Source organism: Rhineura floridana, chromosome 3, assembly GCF_030035675.1.
Source record: "Rhineura floridana isolate rRhiFlo1 chromosome 3, rRhiFlo1.hap2, whole genome shotgun sequence".
Taxonomy (NCBI): domain Eukaryota; kingdom Metazoa; phylum Chordata; class Lepidosauria; order Squamata; family Rhineuridae; genus Rhineura; species Rhineura floridana.
In genome coordinates this window covers 12,832,101-12,838,100 of record NC_084482.1, presented here as the reverse complement: position 1 = coordinate 12,838,100, position 6,000 = coordinate 12,832,101, and positions in this window count along the sequence as shown.

Genomic DNA, 6,000 nt, shown 5'->3' with positions numbered 1-6,000 from the left:
CTTTGGTGAGGTACCTTGTCAAACGCTTTTTGAAAGTCTAAGTACACTATGTCCACTGGATCACCTCTATCTATATGCTTGTTGACACTCTCAAAGAATTCTAATAGGTTACTGAGACAGGACTTTCCCTTGCAGAAGCCATGCTGGCTCTGCTTCAGCAAGTCTTGTTCTTCTATGTGCTTGGTTAATCTAGCTTTAATTATACTTTCTACCAGTTTTCCAGGGACAGAAGTTAAGCTAACTGGCCTGTAATTTCCGGGATCCCCTCTGGATCCCTTTTTGAAGATTGGCGTTACATTTGCCACTTTCCAGTCCTCAGGCACGGAGGAGGACCCAAGGGACAAGTTACATATTTTAGTTAGCAGATCAGCAATTTCACCTTTGAGTTCTTTGAGAACTCTCGGGTGGATGCCATCCGGGCCCGGTGATTTGTCAGTTTTTATATTGTCCATTAAGCTTAGAACTTCCTCTCTCGTTACCACTATTTGTCTCAGTTCCTCAGAATCCCTTCCTGCAAATGTTAGTTCAGGTTCAGGGATCTGCCCTATATCTTCCACTGTGAAGACAGATGCAAAGAATTCATTTAGCTTCTCTGCAATCTCCTTATCATTCTTTAGTACACCTTTGACTCCCTTATCATCCAAGGGTCCAATTGTCTCCCTAGATGGTCTCCTGCTTTGAATGTATTTATAGAATTTTTTGTTGTTGGTTTTTATGTTCTTAGCAATGTGCTCCTCAAATTCTTTTTTAGCATCCCTTATTGTCTTCTTGCATTTCTTTTGCCAGAGTTTATGTTCTTTTTTATTTTCTTCATTTGGACAAGACTTCCATTTTCTGAAGGAAGACTTTTTGCCTCTAAGAGCTTCCTTGACTTTGCTCGTTAACCATGCTGGCATCTTCTTGGCCCTGGCGGTACCTTTTCTGATCTGCGGTATGCACTCCAGTTGAGCTTCTAATATAGTGTTTTTAAACAACTTCCAAGCATTTTTGAGTGATGTGACCCTCTGGACTTTGTTTTTCAGCTTTCTTTTTATCAATCCCCTCATTTTTGTGAAGTTTCCTCTTTTGAAGTCAAATGTGACCGTGTTGGATTTTCTTGGCAATTGGCCAGTTACATGTATGTTTAATTTAATAGCACTGTGGTCACTGCTCCCAATTGGTTCAACAACACTTACATCTCGCACCAGGTCCCGGTCCCCACTGAGGATTAAGTCCAGGGTTGCTGCCCCTCTGGTCGGTTCCATGACCAACTGATCTAGGGCATAGTCATTTAGAATATCTAGAAACTTTGCTTCTTTGTCATGACTGGAACACATATGCAGCCAGTCTATGTCCGGGTAGTTGAAGTCACCCATTACTACCACATTTCCTAGTTTGGATGCTTCCTCAATTTCATATCTCATCTCAAGGTCTCCCTGAGCATTTTGATCAGGGGGACGATAGATCGTTCCCAGTATTAAGTCCCTCCTGGGGCACGGTATCACCACCCACAACGATTCTGTGGAGGAGTCTGCCTCTTTTGGGGTTTTGAGCTTGCTGGATTCAATGCCTTCTTTCACGTATAGAGCGACTCTGCCACCAATACGTCCTTCCCTGTCCTTCCGATATAGTTTATATCCAGGGATAACCGTATCCCACTGGTTTTCTCCATTCCACCAGGTCTCGGTTATGCTCACTATATCAATGCTCTTCTCTAAGACCAAGCACTCCAGTTCTCCCATCTTGGTTCGGAGGCTCCTAGCATTAGCGTACAGGCACTTGTAAGCAGTGTCTCTCTTCAAGTGTCTTTGGCACTTGTGGTTAGGCCTGTGGTAATTTTGCTCTTCTGAATTTATATCCTGTGCCCCTGCTCTCACAATGCCTACTTCTAGGCCTACCCCTTTTAAAATTTCATCATTTCTTTGGTTTTTATCCCAGGGGGGAGGTTTATTCCGAACCGGACCTTTCTCAGCTCCTGTCGGGTTTCCCCCCTCAGTCAGTTTAAAAGCTGCTCTGCTACCTTTTTAATTTTAAGTGCCAGCAGTCTGGTTCCATTCTGGTTCAAGTGGAGCCCGTCCCTTTTGTACAGGCCCGGCTTGTCCCAAAATGTTCCCCAGTGCCTAACAAATCCGAACCCTTCCACCCGACACCATCGTCTCATCCACGCATTGAGACTGCGAAGCTGGGCCTGTCTGGCTGGTCCTTCGCGTGGAACTGGTAGCATTTCAGAGAAAGCCACCTTGGAGGTCCTGGCTTTCAGCATCCTACCTAGCAACCTAAATTTTGCTTCCAGGACCTCACGGCTGCATTTCCCCATGTCGTTGGTGCCAACGTGCACCACGACCACTGACTCCTTCCCAGCACTGTCTACCAAACTATCTAAACGACGGGCGATATCCGCAACCTTCGCACCAGGCAGGCAAAACACCTTGCGGTCTACACGCCCATCACACACCCCACTGTCTATGTTCCTAATGATCGAATCACCCACTACAAGGATCCCTCCACCCCCTGGAGATATATCCTCGGCACGAGAGGATAGCTGCTCATCCCCCAAGGAATGGGTCCCTTCTAAGGGATCGTTTCCCTCTTCCTCAGCTGGATGCTCTCCTTCCCCGAGACCATCGTTCTCCATGATAGCAGGAGAGCTATCATCGTTGGAGTGGGACACAGCTATAACATCCCTGAAGGCCTCCTCCACACACCTCTCTGCCTCTGTCAGCTTTTCCAGGTCCGCCACCTTGGCCTCAAGGAAATGAAGTCGTTCCCGGAGAGCCAGGAGCTCATTGCACCGAGAGCACACCCACGACTTCTGTCCAACAGGCAGATAGTCGTACATGCTGCAGGCGGTGCAAAACACTGGAAAGCCCCCACACCCCTGCTGGCTTCTTACCTGCATAGTTTTGTTTAAGGTTTATTACGTCAATGGGTTGGAGACTGCGGTTTAGTAGAGGTCAGGGAACAGACGGGCAGAGTGGGGGGCCCTGTCCTCCTCGCCCTGCTGCCGAACTCGCTCTGCTGCTTAACTCACCTTGACGCTTCGTCAGCTGGGGCTCCCTCTAGCTCGTGGAGCAGGCTCCCTCGCTAGGGTGCTCTGACTTTATATGTGTGGCTGGTTCCTCCCAGCTACTGCTGCTAGCCAATGATGTGTTACTTGAGGCTGATGGCTATGAGCTGGGGCTTAACTCTTTAGTATTCTCTCAGGCTTCCTTCCTTTGAAGGCAGGAAGGCAGGCTTCCTTCCTTCCTGAGTGAGGGGCGGGGCTGTTTAAGCTTTTATTACAGGGAAACCAGGATGCCCCCTTTTGAACTGATTTTAGAACACTATGGAGGGGTCTTTATTTTGGATAAAATGGGGGAGTACCATGAGCTAAAGCAGGGTGAAGACCCTGAGGCCCAGGGGCAGCAGGCAGCTCTCCAGGCAGGCACCTCCATCAGGCTCTTGCAGCTCTCCCAGATCACACCCTTCACTGGTCCTGCTTTGCATCCCGCTTGAGTGTTTTTGCTCAGCTGAAATGTGTCCATGAATTCTGATCCTGCCTGGGGTACTAAGGTAAAATTTACATTAATTGCTCTGCCTTCTGTTGCTTCTGGCCCCGCCCACCCCTGGCATGTGGCCCATGGAGAGTTGTCCAGAAGGAATGGCAGCCCTTGGGCTGGAAAGACTCCCCACCCCTGCGCTAAAGCTTGTGGATTTCATCAAGCTCTCCCTTCTTTTCTCCTTATAACTCAGGCACTGACATTTGGTGAGAGCTTGGCAAGACTCATCCTTCGACATGTCCAGAGGTTTTTGCAGGGTGTGGGCAAGCAGTAGGAAGACCAGCACAGCTGTGTGTTAGGGGCAATCCTATATCCCAGCATGAGTGCAACACTGCACTGATGCAGCCTTCCTTAGCTTGGTGCCCTCCAGATGTTTCAGAAGAGAGCTCCCATGATCATTGACCATTGGCCATGCTGGTTGGGCTAATGGGTGTTGTTGTCCACGACATCTGGTGGGCATGAAGTGGGGAAGGGTGTACTGGTGAAACACAAGTGATCATCAAAATCTAACCCATTTAACCAATGAAACGCCCCTCCATCCTGGAGAGTCAGGTTGGAATGGGAGCACAGGCCTAGGCTACACTGGAAGACAGGGATTTTGCACTAGTTGTAGTAGGATTGTACTGCATGACTTTTGGTTGTGGGATCCCACAGGGGTTGAGTCTGTCTCCTGTGCTATTTAACAGCTATATGAAACGATTGGGAACTGTCATCTGGGGAACTGGACCACAGTGCCATCAGCATGCTGATGACATAACAGCTCTATCTCTTCTTTCCATCTGAATCAGGAGAGGCTGTGAAGGTGATGGACTGGTGCCTGGAGGCAGTGATGAGCTGGATGGAGGCCAATAAACTGAGGCTGAATCCTGAGAAAATGGAGATGCTGTGGGTGGGCCATTCCTGTGGCTGGGAATTAGGAGGACAACGTGTTCTGGGAGGCGTTGCTCTGAAGGAACAAGTTCACAGCCTGGGAGTACACCTGGTTTTCATCATGTCACTGGAGTCTCAAGTGACGTCTGTGGCTAGGAGTGCTTATGCCCAGCTTAGGCTGGTTGACCAGCTACAGCTAATCTTGGATGAGGATAACCTGGTCTCAGTTGTCCATACTCTGGTGACCTCCCACCTTGACTACTGTAATGTGCTCAATGTGGGACTGTCCTTGAAGATGGTCTGGAGGCTGCAGCTAGTGTAGAATGTGACTGCTAGGCTGGTAAGTTGGGTAGCCCGATAAGACTATGTGTCACCAATCATTAAAGTGCTGCACCAGCTGCCAGTGAGCTACTGGACCCAGTTCAAGGTGCTAGTATTAGTGTACAAACCCCTAACAAAGCACCCTTAATATCAACCATCTCAGGCCTTAGACTGGCAAGGGATGCTCTGTTGGGGGTGCTGCTGTTCGGTGTTGCCTAGTTGGTGCTGACCCATGACAGTGGTTCCCCGGTTATGGAAGGCCCTCCCTGGTGAGGCACATCGGTCTTCCTCATTATTAACATTCAGGGGGGATTTTAAAACATTCATGTTCACCCAGGCATTACATAGCTGAAATATACTGTTCCTGGCAACTGTGAAATTATTAGCTGTGGGAATAGTGCTTCTAAATTATTTTAATTGTTCTTGTTTTAATTGGAATTGTTTTCCTGATTTGTTGTTTACCACCCTTGGTTCCTTTAGCAGGACAGGCAAGATAAATATAAAATAATGTACTAAGTCTCATGTATTTAAATTTGGGGCTTAGACACAAGTCTAGTGTTAGTATGGCACCACTGAACATATGGTAATGATTAGCCTGCATTGGCACCAGACCCTTCAACATTTCACAGATGCAAACAGCAATACTTACACATTTGCATCAACTGTTCTCATGCCAAGAGTCACTCATTATACATAGAGTCGTCAAGTCAGAAGCATCTCAAACCCTGAGACTTGGGGATGGGCTCTAGTGATGTCACAGGGAGGGATCTGGAGCCAGCTGCATCCTGTGGGGGGGATGAGGAGGAACATCCTCCTCCTCACCCCCCCAATCAAATGCAGCAGGCTCCAAGGCCACAAGGGTGCATCAACAGGCCTAAATCTACTGAGGGACGGGAGATTTGGGCCCATTATCGTGCCTCCCTGGCTAACCAGAAACCAGAGACTGGGGTGCCTCACCCAGAGAGGACCCCCCAAAAATGGAGACCTGGCAACGCTAATTATATATTACCAAAGACTCTTCTGTGCTTCCTATCCACTGCATCCACTTGCTCTGCAATAGCCTATCCTTCACTAGCTGCTGAAGCTGCAACAGCAAGCACAGGTGTGGGGAGCCTTTGGTCCTCCTGATGTTGCTGAACTCCAACTCCCAGCAAGCCCGGCCAATGGGCAGGGATGACGGGAGTTGTAGTTCAGCAACATCAGGAAGGCCAAAGGTTCTCCACATCTGAACTAGGGCAAAGGTGGGAAACCTTTTTCTTCCTGGGGGCCACATTTCCTTCATGCTAGTGAT